We start from the raw sequence: 25,202 nt of genomic DNA on the forward strand, positions 1-25,202 counted from the left end.
GATTCTTTTGGAAACTCACCTCCCTCCAGAATTTGCATCCTCTGGGGAGGGGGATAAGACTCCCAGAAAGCTCTCTCCGGGGACAGGCTACGAATCCCCCAGCCCATTCCTTTCTACTCAAATCTAACTAGGGTCTCTCGCCTGCTTCCCGTGTTTACACCACGTTTTAGTCTTGGGGGCTCGTGGGGGTGAGCCCCAGCCCAGACTGGAGCAAAGCAGCCGCCGTGGGCGCAGCCCCACTCGCGGACCAGGGCAAGAGGGGCTGGCGCGGAGGCGCTCGGAGCTCTCCTGCTCCCCCTCCCTCTCCAGGGACAAGAGCGGGCTGACGGGGGCCGGAGGGTTCGGGGGGCGGGGGGGCTGGCGCTCATCAATTCCGCTGCCACCTCCTCTGCTGCCTGACGGGGTTGGGGGGGGGCAGGCGGGCGGGGTGGGGCGGGGGAGCGGGCGAGTATAAGACTTAAGTCGGGAGAAGTTTACGCACAGCTCACAGCTGAGCGAGAGAAGGAAGGCGCCGGGAAGGTGAGCCTCCTGGACTTTGGGGAGGTGGAAATCAAGCAGGGGGATAAAGCGTTTGCCTTTTAGCCTATAATAAAAACTGGGACTAGGTATAAACGATCACTTAAGGCAGAATTAAAGTGTCAGGAAATCGGGAGTGGGGCATGAGAGGGAGAGCTCTGGACTAACGCAGTTTGCTCTCTCCTAGGACGGCCAGCCCCCCAGACTCTGGGTGGGCTGTGCCGCGCCGCTCCGGACCTTCCTGGGTTGGAGAGGTGCGCACCGTCGGCACCTCACCCTGCGGCTGGCATCTCCTGCCCAGGAGATGCACCCTGGAGCCTGAGGTCCTGAATCTCTGGAGCCACCACCTGCGAATGCCCTTCGCCTCTCCTGATCTGTGCCCGGCCGCCCAGTGAGATTATTCCAGGTAAGGAGGGTTTCGGAATGACCAGGACTTAAAGCTTTGGGATGTTCTTGGGGGTGATTAATGGTGAAGGTGCGCCAGGTACCTTGTTTTTTGATTGCAAAACTGCGGTTTGATTGTGATGCTTGAGGTTCTGATTAGGGTCGACTTAGTCTCAGTTGTCTCTTTACTCTTGATTAAAGAAAAGCTAGCTGTCCTGGGCAGGTGTTAAAACTTAGGGTTTCGTACTGAAGCATCCTCGGATTTCGTGTGACTTTTACTATGCTGTTAATATCAATTTTCCCTCAAAAGTTTTATTCTCCAACTGACTGGGTATGAAAATTATGGGATGAAAGTTGTGGTTTTTTTCAAAAGGGTGTTTACTAACTAACAAACAGATAATATCGGCATCTATGTGATGTGTCATGGTTGTTCTAGATACTAGAAATGAGTACAGTGGTGAATGGAGTTGCTTGTTAAGTCATGTTTTACAGAGAATTATTTTCCAACAATCATTTATGCATAGCAGCCATTCTTCACACCTATTAGGAAAAATATGTTGTGTGCACAGTTTCCAAAAGGGTACTCTTTTTTTCATGATGCTCTTTCCAAAGATGTCATCTGGGTGAAAGACATCAAGAAAAGCTTTAACAAATTAATTCTTCCTGAAACATTAATTTTCCTTGAGGTTCAAGGGAATCTGGTCAAAGTCAAAAATCAACAATCCAGTTAGATTTTTAACCCATTGTTGAGGCTTTCTTTTGCAGATCTACCCAAGAAAATCTCTCTCTGGAAGCTTTAACCTAGTATTACATGGTACATGCAAGACTAGAAGGCAGGGTTCCATTGCCGATCTTCAGAAGTCTCTGACGGCCGTAGTTAACCTGAACCAAATCAACTGTTCAAGGCTATTTGTTTAAATTATTGGGTGACTGAAAGTGAAATGTTCAAAATAAACCAAAGTGTGACCATATCATTTCTGAAACTAATCTACAAATAGCAGAGTGTCCAAGTTTGAATGTGTCTTAAATGATAATAGAAAGCAAATATTTTATACATTTGCGTAACCTTGGCTTCCCATTAGAGACAAAATAGAAATGCTTTTAGTGTTGTGGGACTTCTAATGAATGTATGGTTTTTAATAGCATGTTGCTAGCCTACTATGTGTCCAGTTAGAACTGATCTTTAAAAAGTCAAAACTGCTGGTTTTCTACACTAGCATTATGAGAGGATCTAAGGTGATTAGATTTGCAAAATATCTTTGCAGTGTAAGTCAGTATTCTCAGTAGGCACCCATTTCTATTCAGTATTTTAACATAGCTCAAAACGTCCATCGGCCGATATTTGCTTTGGTCCCATGCCTCTAGTCTACAGTTAATTTCAGGAACTATAGCCTCAAGAGTAATAGTCATTGTAAAATGCTCTAAGATTATTTATTGACCACACCAACATACTAAGCATAGTAAACATGAAATTCTTATTACAATTTATTCACAAGAACATGTAAATAATCTTATAGTTTTATTGTTTCATGGTGCTTGGAGTTGAGGAAAACTCTATTCTTGGTGAACTTCTCTTTCAGTGTTGACATGAATAAAGATATTTTCTACTGTTAGCTTTTATTAGACAAAAGTGAAGTGGAAATTGGAGAAGGGTGATATTTTCAATGATAACCTAAACCAGTATCCTTAACTCGGGCTGCAAATTAGAATCAATGAGAGAGCTTTCAAAAAAAATACGGTTGCCCAGACCTTATCCCAAATCAATTAAATCAGAATATCTGAGGAAGGGGTCTGCATTTTGATGTTTTTTAATGAGATTGTGTTGTGCAGCCATTATCGGGAACCACTGACTGAGGTGGTTACCGTCGGGCTTGGTTAGAGCAGGTAAATGTCGGAGGGTCTTGGAACATAAATGCCGTATGTTCTGTTGCTGGTCTAAGCTTTGTTTTTCTTTAAAAAAAATTTTTATATCTTGATATCCCAATTAGAAGAAAGAGATTTTTTTCCCTTGATGTAGATGTTTAAATGTTTCTGGGAAAAAATTTTTTTTTTCCCCTAGAAAACAAAGCTATTGAGTTTGAACCTTATCAGACTGTCCAGAAAATGCTTTAGTAAATTAACTCTAGCTTTAAGAGATGTTGGAAACAATGCTTTATGAAACATAGAATTTGATCTCATTTTGCTAAGACCTACATGATGTTTAATGTGCAAATACGTAGCCTTTTGAAAGGAGAGAAAGAGAAAATAGTACCATCCTTCTTGGCGCACCAAATACCATATCCCAGGTGCCGGCTATGTTCAAGTATTTTCACATAAAGTATTTTCTTTAAAGCTCACAATAGCCTTGTGACATACCAGCTTTTATTCTGATTTTACATATAAGAAAATTAAGGACCCATTAGGTTAATGAACTTGCTCAATGCTGCAAACCAAGTAAATTTAATGTGTGTTTGAACCTAGGTCTTCTTATTCTAAGTTCAATGCTGTAATAAAATATATATTTATATATATATTTTGTAGATATTTTTTAATTTAAAGACAGCATTTTTTAAAAAGCAGTATTGGTTAAGAGCGCAGATTCTGTCATGCCCCTGCTTCAGTTTCATGCCCCGCTCCATCACCTCCTAAGAAGCTGTATGATTTTGGGCAAGGAATCTAACCTCTGTGTAGCTTAATTTCCTTTGTAAAATGAGGTTTTTCTAATGGGAATTAAATGAATTAATATCGGTAAATCACTTCTGGTGGGTACCTGGTGCATAGTAGGTTCTATGTAAGTGTTGTATTTTTAAAATGGTATTTATCCAAAAAATATTTTTGATTGTTTATGATATGACAAGCACTGCATTAAGTCTGAAGATACATAGATAAAAAAATGTTGTCTGATCCTCAAGGATTTTGTGCCTAATAGAGAATGACCAATACATAAGTAATATTCCACTCAGGTATGAGATTTTCTTCCATTTTAATTATAATTAAAAGCATTATTTTGTAAGACAACTGTGTGCTTTTCAAAGTTAATATGATCTTCTAGGGATCCATATGATGAGTATTACCACCCCGAGTGATAATATTTTGTTTTGTCACAATGGAATAACTTGTTTTCCATTCTATCAAAACACAAAAAATAATATTAACATATGTTTCTGGCTTCATTTTATGAGTTTAGGTAACTAGTCATATGGAAAGGGTTTAGGTCTTTAAATTTTATTTTCACAGGGCAAGAATTTAGAGGGGAAGAATTGATAGAAAACGTCATCAGAATCTATTCCTCAATATTCATAAGTACAATTCTCTTGAATTGTTTTTCCAATAAGTATTGTCTGGTTGGAATTCAGTTTGGTATTTTTTAAGGAAAAATAACTTCAGGGTAGGAAGAGTGGATCAAGGAGTACAGTTCAAGGTCTCTGATATGGGAATGGCTCAGTAAGACTACCTCATGGGGCTGGCTGTGGTTCTGCCACCGTGCCCATGGTCCATGCATTGCCGTATCTCGTGAGACCTCCAGGGTACCTCTGGATACCTGAATTATAAGGTTATGTCTTTGCTCAAATGAAAAGCCTCTCTTTATTAAAAGTAGCATATAAATTGGTGTTCTCCATAAAAGAATAACACAGATACTCTAAACCGAAGGAGCTGTTCTCAAAAAAATACAGTACCTGGCTCCATGAAATAGTTTCTGTTTTTGTAATCAATATTTAACCATTCTATTTCATTAAAATTTCTGTTTGCAAATGTATATCTTCCTCTCTCTTCTCCAGTCTGAAGGCTGCTCCCAGTTTTTCCCATGATGATGCATATTTCTTCTTCGTAGTTTCACTGCCACCCCAACACCCCCCCTCCATTTAAGCTTTTATTACCTTTAACAAGATACTTCAGTATTCTCCTAATATTCAGTCACGTTTAGTCCCTGTGTGACGCACTCAGTGTTATACAATACAGCCAGACTTGTTTTCTAAGCCTCCATTTTGTCGCCCTCTGTTCATAATTATTCAATGATGGCCCAGGGAACGTAAGACATAGAACCACTCTTCAGCCTAGCGTTTAAGAGATTTCAAGATATAATCTCATTTTATCTTTCCTATTCAAGTCAAGTAGAAAACTGCAGCAACTCCCTAATTCCAGTTCTGAAGCCATGGTGGGTACTACAAAAATTGACTCCAGTCCATCCTTGATTTCTAACTCTTGTGCGTGTCAGCTTCAGTTTATATTCTAATACCTGAATATTAGGGTATGTGGTGAGGGGGCCCCTTTACGCAAGTGGTTCAGTTGCAGAGCTGCTTTGCTTTGGTTTCTTCTCGCAGCCCTATTCCCAGTCCCTGCCTTTTATTTTCCGGTAGTTCAGAGTTTGGCATTTCAAACATTACCTTCCTCGGTCCTTCCGAATGTATTAATCATTCCCCCATAACACATCCAACAAAGTACCATCCTTATAGCTTTGTTTATATTTTAAAACTCAATAAATATTTACTAAATGCCTATTATGTCCTAGTCTGGGGATAATTTGGCAAATTACAGTTCCTGGCTTATTGGGGACTGGAGGAGACAGAAACCAACAGATAATTAGGAGCCCATGTGGTAAGTACTCCAATAGAGAAATGTCAGGAGCGCTTTGGAAGGAAGGAGGAACAGCACCCAGCTGGACACCCAGGAAGCTTTCTGAGGGAGGTAACCCTAAAGGAGACATGATTCAGCATTGAAATGACAAAAAAGTAGAGCCCAAGAAAGAGGGGAAGAGCTAAAGTGTGTTATAGGCAGGACACCAGACTGAAAAAGCCCTGGAGGCTTGAAACAACATGGTGATTTTAGGAAGCACCAGGTACCCAGAGGTACCCTGGAGGTATCACACCGCAGCGGGCAGCAGCACGGAGCCGTAGGCACAGTGGAAGAAGCACAGCCAGCTCTGATGAGGCAGTCTTGCCGTGCCAGCCCCGTGTTAGAGCAGTAAGGCTCCTGGCTTCCTGCTGATTTGTATCCAACCCCCTTTTATTTTAATATTCTTTCTATCTTTCAACCAGAATGATCTACCAGAATGGCAGATCTGATTATTTAAGACCTCTACTTCCTACTTTAACTCCTTCAAAGACCCCAATCGTCCTTATGATGAAATGTAAACCCTTTAGCATGGCAGGCATGTAAGCCTCTTTGCTACCGGTGCCCTGCTGACCTTGCCAGGACCAGCCAGAACACCTTATTGCAGTAACAGAGGGGAGAAACAATTAGAGTCACCCTGTCGGGGACAGCAAAGGGAAGAAAACAGTCAGGAGATTATAGGCGGACACGGGGATAGTTGGTGAATGACAGAAATTTGAGATGGGCTGAATGAGGGAAATGGCCGATTGTGTGATCAGTTCCAAGTTTCTTTCACAGATAATAGGAAAGGTGAGCATCATTCACATAGGGCAAGTAATATTTTGGAGAAGAAAGATAAAGAATTTAATTTGAAATGTGATGCATTTGGCTTATCCGTGTGGCAATGTCCAGTAGAAACAGATACAGAAATTTGTGTCTCGAGAATTCTGCACTAGAGGTATAGATTTGGGAGACAGAAGTTTATCTATTTCAGCTGATGGTGCAGGAATGGAGGCTATCACCTATACAGAGTAAAAAAGAAAAGAAAGGAAAAAACAGGCAAAAAATTAAAAAGAAAACAAAAACATCTAAGACAGAACCTTAGGGAAACCAATCTTTTTAAGGGACAATGGAAAATGAGCCAGCAAAAAAGACAGAGATGAAAGGCTAGATGAAAGGAAGAAACCCAAGAAAAGGTCGTATTGTAGAAACCAGGGAGGAGAAAGCGGGCACCTAAGCAGGTTGTTGGAGGTAGATCAAATGGGATAAGGAGAGATCGCAGTTGGATTTAACTGAGAGCAGGGAGGGAGGAAATGGAGACACTGAGTGTGCACAATAATTTCAGTCAGTTTCATACGCACGCCTTATTTTATTTCCCCTTTTTGAAATCTGACCATCCCCTATAAGTTTAACTTAAATGCTGCTTCCTTTTTTTAGTCTTGGATGGCCAATTTTTCAGGTGAAAATACACCAATTTTGGATCACAGATTATACCATTTTCTATTTGTCTTATGGTGTTTTAGTCTCCCTTTTCTGTTGTGGATGTCTGTTTCTTCTTATTTCCCTACTAGGTTCAAAAGGACAGAGTCCCATATTCATCTTGACTCCAGCACACACAAGAGACCTTCTCTTCTCTTAGTGAAATGAGTTAAACTTACCTAAATATGGTCATAAATATAGTAACTTTTTTCCCCCTGAAATTATTTTTGCCACATTGAGGCTTAAATTTTTTCTCTTTTGTGGTATCACCTAGCTATTGCCCCAAAGATTTCAGCCCCTTCTCTCTCAAATCAATAATCCATTCACATTTCGAACCTTCTTCCTCGAATGCTCTGATTTCCCGATTGAGCCTTGTTAACTTGAAGAACCAACTGTTTTCTTTGCCGAGCATTTGAAACAGAGCTTACATATTCAGAACACAGCATTTCCCACCGGCCTCTTTACAGTTTCTTAATCACAAAGTACATGCTTCTCCTTCTCCCCTGCCTCTTGCATGAAGCTGAAGCTACTTAGGTGGTATTTATTTCTCCGTAGGCAGGAAAAAAAAGGGGGGAGGGAGGACTTTCCTTCTTGGATTCTGATATGGACCAGAGTCCTGGAAGCAATTAATTCTAAATTGTTTGAATAACTGATCATCAGCAAGTTAATACCTTTTAGACTTTAGGAATATGACTAAAATATTAACCAAAACAGCTACAATTCACTGGGCTCCTACTACGCTGAATACAGTGGTGCTTAGTCACTTCTCACGGCAGTCCTATGGAATTTTATCAGTCCCAATCCGTAAACAGAGACTCAGAAAGCTGATGGGACCTGCCGAGGTTCATGGATCTTGAAAGCGGCAGAGCTGGAACTCCAACCTAAATTTTATTTATTCCACTGCTACAGTCAAATGACATTTTGATGGTGACTTAGAAATCATTTTATTATAATTGTATATGTTAATTATATTGCATGATCAGAGCCTTTAATAACAGATGAAATTACCAGCCCCTCTCCATGGACATTTAAGTCAGTTTCTCTGGAGGTATTGAGCACAGCTTTCCCATCCAGTGGGGCTGCAGGAGCTGTGGTTCTACCTAATAACTAGAGCCCGGCAATTTGGAATATCCTGGAATATTCCAGGTTCGTGCTATATATCAAGTGGACATTCTAGGTAGCCACGCACATAAGCAGGAATTTCCTGCATGGCAGTGAAAACATGAAATGTGTTATAGTAGTAGAATTTTAAGCATTCATGTCTGACCCAAGTCTATTTCTATTAACTAAACAAATGAATTTATTGTAAACAAATATAAATTTGGTGTCAGCCAACGGTGAGAGCTGTATTTCTCCTTTCCTGGAGCCTAAAAGGAACAGCAGTTATTCCAGGACTGTACTAGGAAAAAAACATCTTTTTGATAATGATTTTTCATAAAGGAAAGCTCTGCCGTTTGAGGAAATTTCCCCTATAGTGAGGTTTTCATAAAGTCAACTTGGGCAACAAGGGAAGAAAGGAAAGGTGAAGTGCAGCACTCCCAAATTTAAATTTCAAATCGACTCGACTCATACATTAATTAACCCAAACTTCAGCATAATTATTTGTTGCTAATCTTATGTCTGATGGACAGAATTCTTGCAAGCATGAGAGTGTATTGTAGAAAATGTCCGTGTTTAAAGACATTACGATGGGATCTCTTTAGCCCAAGACGCAAAGAAGTTCATGGCACAGGGAGCACAATGATGCACATGGCTTTAGCATCTCATTCTCTGGGCCCACTACGGGGCTAAAAGGTCAACACATTATTAGAACACTTTTTCATTCTTAACGTCATATAGACTGCAAAGATGGTGTTCAGGCAAAAATCCCAGGAAAGGGGTGAACAGTCGTGGTTGCTCAAGGGCCAATTCAAGCAAGAATTTACTGGGTTGCTTTTTCTCCCATTCAAAATGAAAATAATTTAATTGCCTCCAATGAGGAAAATGTGTATTCTTGCAAATGAGATATATCATTTTAGTGAATAGAAGGACAGTGAGAAACTGGCATTTCTTTTTAGCAACTAAAATATTAATAATCTAGAAATTTGAGGCATAGCAACTTGGAGTCAGCAAATATGAACACTGGAAGTTGTCTCATTGAGCTGCTTTGCAATTTGGTAAAGAGGCATTCCTAGTATTTCAGGTGATGCCATACATTTTCTCGGTAACTAATATTTTATCCTTATTATTGATCAGGAGTTGAATGCTTTTATTAAAGTGCAGACTGAGGCAGAGATGACATATTTGCCCACCAGTAGATGACAGTGCCATCATGAAAACTCCAGCCTTTTGACTCCAAGTCTAGTGCTCACCCTGAAGAGTCTGCAGAGTTGCAGGGAATCATGAGCATTTGCCGACAAATATTTGCAGAATGTGCTTATAGATGATTACGTGGAGAGTCAAACCCATACATAAGACTGGCCTTGGATTATATTACAAAAGAGGCCTGCCTCTGGGGTTTTTCTCTTAGTTTTCCAAGCATCTACTACTCATAGTAATACCTTTTTTTCCCCAGAAGCCTGCTTTCCTAAGGAAAAACCCCACTGCTTGAGTCTTTCCACAGCTTCTCCCTCAGCTCCCTTTTGCGCAACCCCCCATAGTCAGTTGCTTTTCTTTTACCTCATTCCTACAAATCCTGCTGTCTGCAGGTAATATAATAGTGAAATAAACCCTTATTCTCTTCAGGGAAAAAAAACCCTGCATCACCAGTGATACAAGAGGTCATTCTTGAACCTGGCATTTCCTGATGCACATTCGTTGAGCAAATCAGTTTGGATCTTAATTATCAAACTTGAAGCTTTGTGCTACACATATGTGTATTAAAAGCCATGAAGTCCATATTGCTGCGTATCCACCATCAGCAGTGTAGCCAAACCACTAATCTCTTGCCCGGACTGCTCCAGCAGCATCCTGGCTGGCCTGCTCACTGGCCCCTGCACCCTTCCCCTACCCATTCTCTGCTCAGCACCTAAAGTGACCACCTAAAATGTAAATTAGATCGGGTTTCCCCTCTGTTCACAACCATTTAAGGGCTTCCAACCACACTGGAACCCATGGTCCCATAATCCGCACCGTGGCCTCAAGGGCCTCTGTGACCTGGCTGTCACAGCCTTATTGCTCCATCATCTACCTGATCGTGATCCATTCACTGGAGCCCATCACCTTATTCTCCTCTTCACACCCTTCACATATCCTCTCCCTCCGTCTGGGATGCCCTTTCACTCCTTTTTACGTAGCTAGCTGCTTCTCTTACTGCAGACCTTCCCTTTAATGTTGCTCCCTCAAAGAGGTCCACCACAGTCAGTCATACTTTCTAAAGTATGTGTTACCCTATTAATTTCTCTCTCAGCTCCTTGTTTATTTCTTTCATAATAGTTAGTACACTTCGTAATTATTTTATTTCGTGTTTCTGTCTCTTTCGTTTTCTGTCACCTGCATTAGAATATAAATTCCGTGAGATCCACCCTGTGGACTCTTAATTTCCAGCACTCAATAAGTATCTGTTTAACAAATGAAGGTATATATTTGTTTAATTTTATCCATCCACAGCATTTCTCAATTCATGTAGCCACAAGACCTTTTGGTGATATACCCGCAATAAATATCCTGCTGACAGTCTGGGAAATCTGCCTTTTCTGAAAGGTAATATGGTAACAGGAATTTTAAGTACTGTTGCAGGTGTGGCTTGGGGTAGGTGGGCTTTTCTGATCATTTTCAAATCTCCCCCTAGATGTAGCTGTTCACAGTGGGATTGACCGTATGGTGTCATATGCGCGCGTCTGAGTGGGCCTGGTACTTGCTGAGGTAGAACCATGCCCAAGCACGTAGAGCTAATTTTAGTCTGTGTCACCCTTGGAGGATGCGTGGAGTTTTAAATCTAATCACTTTTATAAATATTCTTTACTGTATCTACTATTCATGGCCTCTGCTGAACCTGCAGTTTTTACCAACCACCGTGGTCACCTGCCTGCCTTACTGCCTATGCATAAAGGTAGGCATTTCTAAGTAAAATGCTAAAGAACTTTCCATAAATAATTTGGTTCACATGGGATTTTAAAATAAGTATTTTCAGTTGCAATGTGCAAAACTGACTGAAATTAAAAAGGCACCCTGTGACTATAACCAGCTTGTACCTGGCAGATTCTTAGAAATTAAGTTTCGGTGTTGGGACTGACAGGGCATTAATCTAAACAGAGCCCGTTGGGAAACTTTGATCAGTATCTGCTTCATAGCAAAGTGTAATTTTTAGTTTTCAAGACAAGTATGTATTAGTAACTTTCAAGGAAACTTAGATATAAAATAGATTTATTGAAATATTTCAATAATGATGATAATGGTAATCATGATAATAACACCTAACACTTACATCACACTTACTAAGAGCCAGTAGTGTTCTAAGCCTTTTATGGGTATTAATACATTTAATCTTCACAGCAACCCTCTCAGGTAGGTGCAATTATCATCCCCTTTATACAAAGAGGAAACTGAAGCACAGAGAGGTAAGTAACCTACAGAAGAACACACAGCTAATCCAGGACAGATTTTGAAATGAAACCAAGGAGGTCTGGCTTCAGAGAGTAAGTAAATCCGAAAAGGGAAATATGCTTATTGTACATTTATGTTAAAAGCTTAACAAAGTTCTGTTATTATGAAATAAAATCTTTCACCTTTGCATTTTTTTCAACAATAGATCCATGAATTTCTCTCTTTTACCTAGAAAATTAAAGGAATTACATAGTGGTTTTCCTTATTTGTGCTAAATATTAATCTCTATAGCTGTCATAGGATATACCCATGCTAATAGTATTCCACTCTGCCCTGTGGTTTATAAGAAGGGGAAATTGTGCTTTGCCAGGTTGACATCTCATTCATAAATGTAAAAACTTAATCTGTTTTATTATTTTAAAGGTGCAATTTCTATTAAAAAAAAAAAAGCAAAACACTTCTCTTAACAAAACATGGTTTTAAATAGAATTTCAAAACTCTATTTTGATTACTTACATGAAAATTAGTCAGAAACCCATGATATACATGGTTTTAGTGATGTGGACAAAAAAAAAGTGGTCTAAAAATGGCAAGTACAAATACATTGAATTTTAATTAGTCTAAAAATGGTCAAGTTTCCTATTCACTCACTTAGAGATGATAAACTTTCCAAGATCTATTTTGGAGCATGACAACTCTTTTCCATGTGTTCTAAAGGGGTTTATTTCCCTATGAGGTGACTACGCTGGCACTTTGTGTACTTGTGCAAGGGAGGGAGACAGGGGGACTATTCAAATTCCCAAAGGAAAGTCTGTGTGTGCTTCCACATTCAAGCTGCTCAGCCTGCTGCAAGTGATTTTCATTGACTGTCTCTGATATGTTTTTAATTTATTTACCATATCTGAAGTTATTTTCCTTTCTAATGTTAATTTTAGCTCTTTTATTTAATGTTTTTAAATGTTTCATGAATTCTATTGTGTAACATGTTTTAGTCTAAAGCTTTTTTTCCCTCCACTGTTATGGCTCATTTTAAGAATAATGAAAGGATGGAAAACATATGTTTTCAGGGGTATTTCACAGAATATTGATCTAGAACCTAACTGCTTGACATTAGATTATCCAATTTCCGTGTGAATCAGGTCATTTTTCCAGCAGTGGGTTATCATTTTACAGGCAAGGGAAATGAATGCACCAGAAAGTATGATAGTTTTATCCTCCGAAGCTGTATGAAGTGTAATCAAATTTATGGGGGAAAAATGTGTATATGGCACAAGGAAAAACAGTTTTATTTGTTTTATTTCAATCTAGTCAGAAAAAAGTCTGTTCTTGACATTTCTTCTGTCAATTTAATATGATGCTGTACTCTTAAGTACTCAAGGAAAAAAGGGCTCAGGATCCTCTTTGCCCTTTATCAGTTTCAAAATATTACAAAATAATATTTATATTACTCTCAGTGATGCAAAATATCTTAGGACAAAAAAAAAAAAAAAAAAAAAGCACTGAATCTTTAACACAGGAACTCATCCTGAACGCTTTTGAAGATTAATCAGTATCTCTAGTAGAAGAGGAGCACTCATCATTCTGTTTCGTTTAGGTAACCACCTCAGATAGGTAAATTAGTCAAATCAATTTAGCAGAAGCTCAAACTTTCATAAACATTGTATTATAGATTTCATTTAGATCCTGCCCCAATTCTTCTCTGCCCGAAGGCCAAAGAACAGTCCGATTTACAGATTAAGGAAGTCTGATTCCGAGCAGACTAACTCGCGATAGCATGTTGACCCGGGACAGGTGCACCTACTTTCTTTTATATTCCTCCGCTTATTTAACAGTCACGGATTTTTCCAAGCCCCCTTTGGTTGTTTTGTATTTCCAGTTTATACAACCTCTTAGCATAACAAGGACAATACATTTGAGCCCTTCTTCATATTTATTTAAATGCTCAGCTAAATGATTCAGGATAAAACCCCTAGTTTTAATACTTTGTCAATAAAGTTATCTCTCACCATCAATGTTACATATGTGTACCCATTCCCTGACTTCATTCAGATTCTTCAGTCCTAGTTATATTAGTTTATGTTAGTCCACGATCTACTTGTGTATTTTCAAAAGAGTGTAATGCCTCCCTATCATCATATAGATAAAGACATAAAAGAAATATAACTTCTCCAGTATCACAGAAATTTTCCCCCTCAATCAGATATTTTGGGGGGAACAGGAGGGAATGGCTACTCTTGTTCCTTATTATGATGCATCAGACAATTTTAGATTTGGAATGACAGGTGTATATTAAAAAGAAAACAGGACATTCTTCATCAAGGAGCCAAGATCATATCAATATAAGCTGAATTTATCCCTCCTTTTGATACTATCACTGGCCAGAGCCTTCAGTCGGCCAGACCTTACCCGACAGTAAATAAAAGAGGGTCAGGGTCCAGACATAACCACCATGGTAACTAGCAGCAGAAGTACGAGAGATGGAGGGCACCTTGGGTGACTCCCTGAGTTTTCCAGGCTGATGGACATGAAAATATAGACTTAGGCAGGAGAGAAAACAAGATTATCTGGTCTTACCATTATTCATTGTTTCCAAGCTGGAGATTTTTTTGTTTTCAAGTCTTTGTCATTTTATCTTTCCTCTTCACAATACTTTTAAGTAGAGCTCCAAAATAGGTATTGCTGAGTTTTTAAGTGATAATTATGAATGTGTTTTGCTTTTACAATGTCTCAGTGTGCTTGTTTAAATAACATTCAGAATTTTCCCAAGGCAACTTGTTGATGGGATTGTTTTCAGATCCATTCAGGACTTCAAGGGATCAATAGATGGGACAGGTAAGTTTTTAGGCACATGACAGAGAGACTGGCTAGAGTTTGTGGCAGAGTTACAGGTAGAACACTGAAGAGGGACCTGGAGAAGCCAGCAGTCATCTGCCAACCGTGAATACACTAGGGGAAGAAGGAGGGGAAATGTCACACAAAATAATAATGACTACCATTTACTGGGCTTCTGATAAATGCTATGCTATGTACAAATACGCATTATCTCATTTAGGCTCCACAACAACCCTGCAAGCTGGGTGTTTTTTATTTCCATTTTACAGATGGGAAAGCTGAAAATCAAAGATGCTAAAGAAATGAATAATAAGAAGAAATAAGAGTAAAAGTAATCATAATTACTACTACTAATATGTTAGTAATAGCTCAATTTAAAAACTAACATTTTTGAGGGTTTATTATGTTGCTTCTTGGATGAATTATCCCATTTAATTCTCATAATAATCACAGTATTTTATTATACTCATTTTACCTCCAGGGAGTGGTGAGGCTTAGAGACTTAAAGAAAAATGAGATAACCACAAGCAGCGGAGGCAGAATTTAAACGTAAACAGCCTAACCTCAGAGCGCATGGTAGTAGCATGCTGTCCTGTGCTACAAAAAGCAGAACACGCTTTCTCACCCAGGTCTGTTTGCTGCTCTGTCATGATTTTCAGGGTTCCACGTGGCCTTTAAAATAGTAGTTCTCCAATTTCATCTGATGACCCATGCGGACCCATTTCACTGTCTGGCAGCAAAATAAAGAGATCAAAGTCCATGTCAAGAGTTTGTCCACCACCAGGCATGTTCAGTTTAAAGGACTGCACTTTGTTCTGAGATCTGTTCTTCCCTTTCTGGAGCAAAAATATTCCTTCTTTTTATCTAATGATAATAATAATTGATGATAGGTTTTTTAAAAAATATATTCTTTATTTAAAAATTATAAATTTGTCAACCCTATGCCCCCTACCTCACTTTAGAGAAAACGGGAGAGAAAATTGTATTTATTAATAAATTAATAAATTAATAAATACAATTTTAAAACCAGGGCTCTTCTAATAAAGAATGCCGTTAGGGCATGAGGAGTGGCACACAAAGCAAGCTCTGCAAATGTTCCCAAGATTATGCTAGTGAGCCCCACATGCTAGCAAGCCCCACTTTGTAGTTTTTAAAGAGTTTTCAAAGAAGCAGATTACACTTGAAAGAAAATATCTGTGAATAAATGCATTGTTATGGAATAGCACTCTCCATATATAAAACACCTAAGATGTGGCTGAGTAGAGCACACACCATCTAGAAAGTGCTTTCTCATTCAGTATCCCGTTTGATCGGCACCCAACACTCCCCGATGCAGTGCATACTTTACAGTATGCAATTTGATATACTGCTCATTAGTATTGTTTGGCATCTCTTAGCCTGAGTTTCCTTTTAAGAAGGAACTATTTCTATCTTAAAGGATCATTTCATGGATTTTATATAAAGTAGGGAAAGTGCCAAGCATGGTATAAGACATACAGCAATCAGTAACTGCCACTTATTTTGTAATTGTTATGATCCTCATTTTATAGAAGAGAAAACTATAACTCAGATTAAAACATGAGCTAAAGTAGCTCATTTAGTTAAGTGATGGAGTTGGGGCTTAAGCCCCATTCCATTCACATCCCAAATCTTCTCTTGCTTACCACTCACCCACAGTTTTCTATGAATCCCAAACCTTCTTTTCACTATTCCAGACAAATCCAGTGATGGCAAAAACCTGAGAAATCCATTGTTTTAAATGTACCTTCATCATTCTGTAGATGTGTGTTTTAGCTGAAGCTGTCCATATGGGCACAGGGCATAAACTTCTCAGCAGGAAAATCAGGTGAAATTTAAAATCATTTATTGTGTCTATCAATCCAATAAAAGTAACATTAAAACAAATACAAGTGGAAATGGAGTCTGTAAAGAAAGATCTTACAGTGCATGAAGGAGGCAGTACCTGAAGGTCATCAGTTTAATGGGAAGATAAAATTTTTAAGTGGACCCATAATTTTTATATCTATTAATAAGACCTCATTGTGTGACCTGTGCATACTAGCAGATATATTTTCCTAAACTACAGACACTGATAATCAGTTGTTTGTTTTTTTAATTTAAATTACCTGAAGAGCAACTTCATCTCCCCCAGAACAGAGTGTGGCTTCAATTGTCAATGGAAGATTAGAAAAAAGTAGGCATTTCACTGATTCCCTAGGTAAAAGCTTTGTTTTCATCATAATCCTAAAAAAAAAAAAAAAAAAAAAAAAAAAAAAAGAATAAAGAATACTCCTAATAATCTCTTTTAAAGAGAAAGGAGAACTATGACATGTTTCAGTTCTCAGAGCAAACAAATGAGGAAGGAAAGCCAATTCCTTTTCTTTTCTTTCAGAGGGGTTTTCTCTTAATATAGCACCCTCTAATTTAAGAGTTCCAGCTCTTGTTGTGAGTTCATCAGTGATCTGGATCTTAAATGGCTGCTTCTAATATATTCAGAAACAAATGTACACTGAATACACACGGTTTTGTGAGAACAAGTATCTTGGACTCAAAGAGTTTCACATTTACTGAGTTTCATATCTTCCTGTGATTTAGGGTACAGTTTTGCAACAGGGAGCTTGTCACATGGTGTGCCAGCCACCAGACAGGGGAAGATAACAAGGCTAGACCTCCAAAGGGAAGTTAAGACTTGTACAGCAGACAGAGACACCAGTGAGAGTGTGAGAGAGCAGGGGATAATGTTTGAGAATCTTGCTTGCTGCACTGATTTATGAAAATGGCTTGAAAATATGTATATTCAAAGATCAATATATTTCTTTAAAGACTAACTTTGCTCCATTAAAAGGAATGAGTAGAAATATTAAAAAATTTTTTTTCAAATGCCTGAGTATCTTGTCAGAAACTCAACCACCGCTCCTAAAAGTAAGAAAGGAATGGAGTCACAGCATTTAACTTTGGGCCTGTAGGTTTATTTCAGGTAATAAAAATATTTTTGATGAAATAACTGACTTGATCTAAAATACCAGTAAGTCATTTTACTAAGTCACAGAAGGGCAAAGGCCTTGGTACATAACCCATGAGAGTGTGGAAGATACTTCTTTTTGTTCGTTGGTTTCTATTCTCATCACTTTTTTAACCCTTATTTTTTTGTGGTGAGAATCCTGACGATCCATTTTCATAGTAGATTTCAGGTATACGGCACAGTATTTTAAACTATAGTCACTATGCTGTTTGTTAATAGGCAAGCCAAAGAATACCAGATCAGCCTGGTTCTGCTGGACAGCAATTATGGGAACTGATTTTCTGTTTCTGGGGCTGGGGGTAGGGAGCAGGAAAGGTTTAGCTTAACAGTGTCCAGTGAAGCAGGTCTGCCCTATAGACTGTGTATGTGAATCTTGCTGAGAGGTACTGCCGAAACTTGCCTAACTTCCTTACCAATTCTTAAAGTTACAACTTGCTACCATTCTTACCATATTTTCTCAAATAATTTTCTCAGCTTCTCTTGTATACTCATGACATGAAAGTCGATGATAGGGACAAGGATTATATTAGTTGTCATATTTTTTTAACCTCCCATCTTCCCTCCTTGCTGCCCTTGAAAAACAAATTTTGAGTATCCTCAAGTACCTTAGTGACTTAAGGATAATCTTAATGGATTCAGAAAGGATTGCATGCCCACGTTCATTTTTGAACTGTTTGCAGGATATAGTATTTGCAAGATAAGCCATGCAGGGTGAAATATCTGTTACAAGCATTTGGCCACCCAGGTTACTCACCTCTGCATTACAGATTAATTTTATTCTTTTCACAATTGGTGAAAATGACCTCAGTGGATATGGGATATTTTAATTAGATTAAAAATTGAGCAGAAATATTCATTCATAAATGTGATAAACCAACTCCATCCAGCAATCAGCCTCCTTGCTGTCTTGTATTCTTGCTGTTGACTTTTTGTTTATCAAAACCTGTTTTTAAAAATAGGATTTCAGATTAGATTTAGCTTGATGTTTCCATCTGTTTTAATAAACCTATGATAAACTCAGTGCTGTGCTTAATCTGTACCACTTTAATATAGTCATTAACCTGCATCAATAAACTATTTAACAAGTTTGGATTCAGTGTCTCCCCTTTGATAAATGTCTATCCTTTCGAAGCTTGAAGGGAGACATCATTCTAAATGCTTGTGTTTAATCTGCGCTGTAAGTGATTTTTTGCTCTTTAAACCACTATCAAAGTTATTTGGGGCTACCAGCCTTCGTCCCATTCCAGCTATTCCAAATGATCCCGGGAGTATTCAGGCCTGCCATTGCTTCTACACAACCAGTTTGAGAATAATGAGCAAGTCTTTCTCTAGCCCATCCACAGTTCCTCAGTGCCCTGAGTTAACTATGCTGCCCAGCTTTGGAGCACGGAGGGCATAGGGCATTGCTGGAGACTGATCAGAACAAAATCCCCTCTGACTATCCAGTTCCTGACCTTCTATTCATCTAGAAGTTTCTCCAGCCCCATGCAGAGTACTGACACTGGAGTAGTGCTTCTGTTTGACGTTCTCTGTCATCTGGCTGGGACCTGGCTGCACAGAAGATCCCCCTGGCCCTTGAAGCCCAGGGAGGAGGGCCTTGGCAGTTACCTCATAACCACAAGGACCCTCCGTGCAGTAGTTGAGTCCAGAGACTCTGGAGTCAGAGATTCTAAGATGAAGTGCTGGCCTTGCTGGTTACTGGCAGCATGGCCTGGGGCAAACAATGTAACCTTCCTTTGCCTCAGTTTTCTCATCCATTCAAGAAGGATATTAGTTCCTACCTCTCGGAGTTCTTATGTCGATAAAGGCTGAATGAGTAAAGCTCTTAGCCTGGTACAGAATAAGCACTTAAATGTTAATATTATTATGTACTTTATAAAATGACAGGTACTTACATATGGCCTGGCAGTTGGACCTTTCACTATCTCTCTCTTCAGAATTCTTCATTTGTCTTATCTCTGCAACTGAGGCCTCCCTTTGGAACACAGTGCTTAGCTTAGACTAGAAATAGCCTGCTACTACTTGGTCTTAAACTTCCTGTTTTTTCCCAAAAGACTATTGCTGCACTCTCTATTCTTATTTTCATATTCGCCTATGTTCTCGTTCACCCCAGGTTTAGCTAACTTGTTCTAAGAAAAGGCCGATAATGAACAGCAATCTCTTTTTGGAAACAAATTGTGACAGGGTCACCTTTGATAATTTAAGTCACTTGTGCTGTCTAATTTCTATCTCCTTTGATCTCTTTGTCTGTAGATTTCCTTTCCTTGAGGAAACTTAGCATTTGTAAGCTGGCTCTTAATGTATAAGGAACAGAAAGAGATCTCTTCTAGCAAGCATTGAAAACTTTTCTTGGCAATCTCTATAAAATAGAATATCATGAAAAATAAATACATACACTGTCAAACAGATGACTTATAATAAGGAAGGGTCCCTCTAACAAAGTACATTTTTATATACCAATATTCATGATGGCTTATTAAAAATGCACATTTTTCTCATATGAAAAAATAAACAGATAAAATCTTGTGGCAATTTATAAAGGTCATCATGAAAATATTGCACTATAGCAAAAAGTGGAGTGGATGTGTCAATCTGAGGTTTATCTTTTGATACTGACAAGTTTCACAGTTAAAGTTTAAATTCAAATGTCTTGAACAAATTGACAAAAGGGGAAATGACAAATAGTTTCCTTCTCCTTTGTCTACTCTAGAGCCCTGTGTTGAGAAGGATGCTGAGGTCATATCTAGACACAGTGGCATTGAGTGCCATGCTAGAAGATTCATATCTGTCATGGCTGCCGGAGTGGGAAGTGGTGTAATTTGTACCACTTAGTCACCATCATCCCTGCTTGTTTGGGGATTACACATGCATTCCCTCTGTATAGTCAAAGTAGGATGTGCATTTTGTAGAAAGGGAGAGTGCACTGACATTTGGGGCTGGGACAAGGATTATTGTGATCCAGGCACTATTCAAAGCTCTTCACATGTACTCACTCACCTAAACACTACAATAACACCAAAGTATATACTACTATTAACTGCATTTTACAAATGGGGGCATGGAGGCACAGAAAAAATTAATAACTGCCCAAAGTGATACAGTTAATAATGAGCAAAGCTCATTGGTAGAGCTGTCAGGAAGTCTGGTTTCACACTCTGTCCCTACCACTATTCTAATACACCTCCAAAGTTTTTGTGCAAAAAAAAAAAAATAGATAGTAAATTTTCATGAATATCCTTCTACAGCATGAGTTTTGTAAACCTAGAACCATAGAATCTTAGTGTGGGAAGGGATCTTGCTGGTTATCTAGACCAAATTCCATCTGTTAAAAATCCAGTCCCTAGTGCCCAGTTCCATCTCAATATCTCAAAACTGTTTGATGTATTGAGCCAAAGTATACTTCCCTGTGAGTATCACACCTCTGATCCTACTTGTGTCCTCGATGGAGACAACAAACCAATCTACCAGTCTATACCCTTTTCCACAAGACAACAGTCAACATCTTGTCACTGAAGTTTATCCACCATGGTTGAAATTTGATAAGAAAGGAGGCAGCAGATTTTAAAAACAATCCATAGTTGAGTAAAAGGACTTTTTATTTTAAAGCTTTCTTCCTCTAAACCAACAGTATACCTTTAAAAGAAGTAAATGGTTAAAGGTTCATATTTCCATTCATTAGCTTACAAATATATATGCTTTTGCCATTACCATAGAAAGAAATTCTCTGTTTCTCCCATTCAAGGAGGAAGAACTTTTTCTCCCCAAGGGTTGTCAGACACATTCCCCTGAAGGTGGCCTACCACATCCAACTGGGTAAAAGTAATCCCTTTTTAATGGGTGCAGGTGCTACATAGGGCAGAGGGGAGCTCTACTTGAGCATTTCTTCACATGATGTCCCTCAATTGCTTGTTGCTTGAGATTCACGAATTCACTTTGATATAATAATCTGTTAATAGGCTGTACTTCATGTATGAAGATAATGCTAATTATCAAAGATTAACTTTGAAATTAATCTAGTTAAGTCCTCCAGAAAGGATGGAAATAGGTCAAAGAGAAATAATTACAGAGATATGGTTTAATATAAAGGTTTAATATCAAACCTAGATTCAGCCATACTTCAGGCCATGGAAGTGACTTTCTAAAGACGGGGCTGAATAAAATGTGGATAATCAATTGATTCAAAAAGGTCAGGCCTTGACCTTGGTTTAGTTGAAGTCATGCACATTTGGCCATCAATATGCATACCAATGGAGCTAAATCTTGGTTTTAAAATTACTTAAATGTAAGCCCTGAAACAATGCAGCCTTGGAAAGGGCATCCCATCAACAGTCGGAACACCTGAGTTCCAGTTCCAGCTCTGCAAAGAGGTTTTGTGATTTTTTTTTTTTTGAGATCGTATTTATTGAACACCTGTTAGACTGAGAAATTGAGCTGAGTATTTTCTCTTATGTAGTCTTTATAGCCGCTGTTTAAGTTAGATCATACATTTACCTGGTACAGATGAGGAACTTAAAACTCTGAGATGCTAATTAACAATGGCCAAGATCACTCATCTGGTATAACAAAGCTAGGGTTTGACACAGCCTTTTCTCTGCATTAAACTGTTTCCATCACTTAACCTCCTAAGTCTGCTTACTTCTTTGTACAAGTGAGGTCTACATGATTTCTGTATCCTTTGAACTTTGACATTCAGTGTAAATATTTAAATGTAGCAATGTCCTGTTCTATTATATTATTACTATTATTATTATTATCCATCTCACTGACTGCTGGTCAGCCTTTTTCTTAATTTGCATTATCTGAACATTTATTCAGCTGGATATACCAAATTATGTAATTTCTACTTGGGTTGGCTTAATATACCATAACATCATAATTTCATCTCACATTTTTTGCATCTATAGAATAAAGTTAAATATTACAGAGTATGACACCAGCAGTTCGAAGTTACAGGTTCCTCTTGCTGAAAGTAGAGGTGCTGACACTTTCTGTCCCCTCCATCCAGGAGATGCCCCCCAACAAGGACAGTCCTCATATTTGTTTCCTCAAAGGATGGGGGGATAAAAGCACCTACAACCTTGTGCCAGACTCCTCTTCACTTTTACTGTCACAACTGGCCTGCTGCCTAAAAGTAAAATTGTTACTACGTATAGACTCTAAACTAGCTAGCACTGTTGAAGGAAGTGGCTGTTGTGTTGTTGTTATTGCTGGAATATTAAAGGGTTCTGAGCATATGAATCATGTCAACAAACAGCTTTCCATAATAAGTGGGGACCAAGCTTGTCACCAAATGAGGTGGAGAAGTTTGCCCATGTATATCCCAGGTCTTTATTCCTACCAAAGGCTGTTAGAAGCCTCAGTGATGAAATAACATGTTTCCAGTTCTTGAGTGCGTTTCTTGGAAGTTGACAAGTTGTCCAGTAGGTGGCAGAGTGTTAACACTCTGTTAATGGCTTTTCGTGTTAAAAGGAATTCTCTTAAATTTGGTTGAAAATCTCAGGAAGGACTTGCTTTTTATGTATAATGTTGAAACACATATATTTCGGGCATATTTCAAGCATATTGATTTCACTTTTGGAAATACATTTCAAAATTAAATAATTTTTCAGTTTGGGGGGTTTATTCGTTAGCTTTACACTCAGTCATTATGCCTCCTTCCTCCAAATATTTATATTTTACATTTCTAATTATTTTTTCCTAGAAATAAGTACAAACAGGTGTAGACTGAAAGTGGGTTTTTGAGTATTTCAAGTAGGTGTTTTGCCATCTTTAATCCATCCAGTTACTGTATTTGCCTAATACCAGTAGCTCCAGTTCCCACATCTCACTGTGTGTGTGTGTGTGTGTGTGTGTGTGTGTGTGTGTAGCCCAAATGGAAATTCTTGGTTACAATAAATATAAATTCTAAAGATAACTAAAATCTGCCAACCTTGATCAAATTAACAAACTTCACTAATTCGCCTTTAAAGGGAAAATAAAACCCATACGCTCTGTACAGTATGTAGTATACACTGATTAATCAAGTCATTCTTTTGAGAAATAAAGCTGATCAAATGTTCTGTACTGGGGAAAATCATAAAGACTCCACCTCACATTTTGACATATTGTTGTATTTAGCTAAAGTGCAACAAATGGTCAACTCTAAGCAAATCATTATGTTTAATTATGTTGCCAGTCTGATCCCTCCAGAAGATAAGACTTCTAGTGATTAAAACTGAATTGCCCATCTGCTGTTTAAAGCATAGCTCCATCAGCAGCATAAGGTAGTTTGGGATAGATGAGCTCTTGGATAGCCCCTCTTAAATGTACTTGTCATTGTAATAATATTTAAACACTGCTCATGGTCTTTACATCTCAGTTGAGTCACAAAAACACAGAACGGCATTGGCTTTGCATTTACCATTAACTCAACCTAGTAAGGTCTTCAGCAAGCCTTCAATCTGCAGAGGGTTTTTAGCTAGTGAGATGGTCGGAATGAATTCTAAGATCAACCTTTTAATTTTTTTACTACAATCTTTTCATCTTGATCCTCTAACCACAAATCTTAACATAAAATGACTCTCCCAGAAACTTTCTATGAAATATAATAAATAACTTCAGTCTCCAGAGTAATTGTCCTCATATTATGTAGTATCACCTTTCTGATACTACATATTACATGGTCCAGTAGCTGAGAAAGCTCAAGAAACAAAGTGGAATATTCCATGGTTGAGATCTCATTCTCTCTTTTGTATCAGATTTCCGCCTTTCTCTCTGCACCTTTCCAAGTTAAAAGGGGCAATGAACTGAGAATTATGAGAATCACCTGAGAAATGTTATTGCCCTTAAATATAAAAAACAAGAGGTCTAAAAATACTCTATCATCACTTAGTCTCTAATGCTGACATAAATCTTCAGGCAAATCACAGTGCCCATGCAGCATGTGGTCTTGTCTCATTGTACACTGGAGACACGTAGAGCAGTGATCAATTTAGTTAAAGCTTGAATTGTAAAATTAGCTTTTCGGCTGGACCATATTATTCTAACTGTTTTGGACAAATTAAATTGGTGACCTCAAATTGCGCATTTCTCATAATGAATCCTTGGCAAATCCAATAAGGCTAACCAGAAGCAAGACCCGTGTTTCCCGGGCAAAAGCAGAAGACTCCAAAGTGGTCAACATTTGGGACGTCTGCTGTTACCTGAAGCAAACTTCCTACTTCAGAGTCTTCAAATCCTACTTCTTATTCTGACATATCGAACAAAAGGGCTGCTCACACTATAAATTAATACATAAACAAGCTCTGATTTAAGGCTGTACCACCACATGAGGTTGAGGGCCAGGAATATTTATTTCTTTTTAGTTACAATTTTTGAGTCAGGAAGGGCCTCGTTGAACCCTTGGCCTCCAAGTGGAGTTATTTTCCATATGAATTCTTCCTGCTGCTCTTCCAAGGTTGCCATGGCAGTACGGGAAAGGCCCTGGCCGTAGCCACAGGCAACCTCCACCACAGCAACTCAGCGTTCTATTTCCCACCTAAGATTGCTCTGAATAAAGCTGCTATTTCCCACCTAAGATTGCTCTGAATAAGGAGTTCAGCAGCTAAAATAATAAATGGATTTCATCCAACTCCTTCACTGTAAACATGAGAGAATAGAGGCACAGAGTGGCTAAATGGCCAGCCAGACATCCTTCCTTGAATAATTAGTAGAAATTTAACGATTGGAAATTATGCATCATTTATTTTTGTCATATGCTTTTAACTCATATTTCCATTTTATGTCCTGAAAATAAGGAAATAACTTACACTCAGTGTAACACTTGTTTTAGTTGAAAATAATTTTTACTTGAAAATTTTGATAATCACACTACTCTCTGAAGGAAAAAAAAACTGTA

At 38.5% G+C, this 25,202-nt stretch overlaps 1 protein-coding gene across 1 annotated transcript in view; it reads left to right on the plus strand.

Annotated features, from left to right (window-relative positions):
• Positions 1-470: 470 nt before the first annotated feature.
• The window catches only part of CALCR (calcitonin receptor), a 95,714-nt gene continuing 70,982 nt past the window's right edge, over positions 471-25,202 (plus strand). Inside the window, exons 1-2 of the mRNA XM_010979670.3 lie at positions 471-519; positions 704-922. The gene's annotated coding sequence lies outside the window, so the exon portion shown is untranslated. The remainder of the gene's footprint in view (positions 520-703; positions 923-25,202) is intronic.

The sequence above is a fragment of the Camelus dromedarius genome, chromosome 7 (assembly GCF_036321535.1).
Source record: "Camelus dromedarius isolate mCamDro1 chromosome 7, mCamDro1.pat, whole genome shotgun sequence".
In the NCBI taxonomy this organism is placed as follows: Eukaryota; Metazoa; Chordata; class Mammalia; order Artiodactyla; family Camelidae; genus Camelus; species Camelus dromedarius.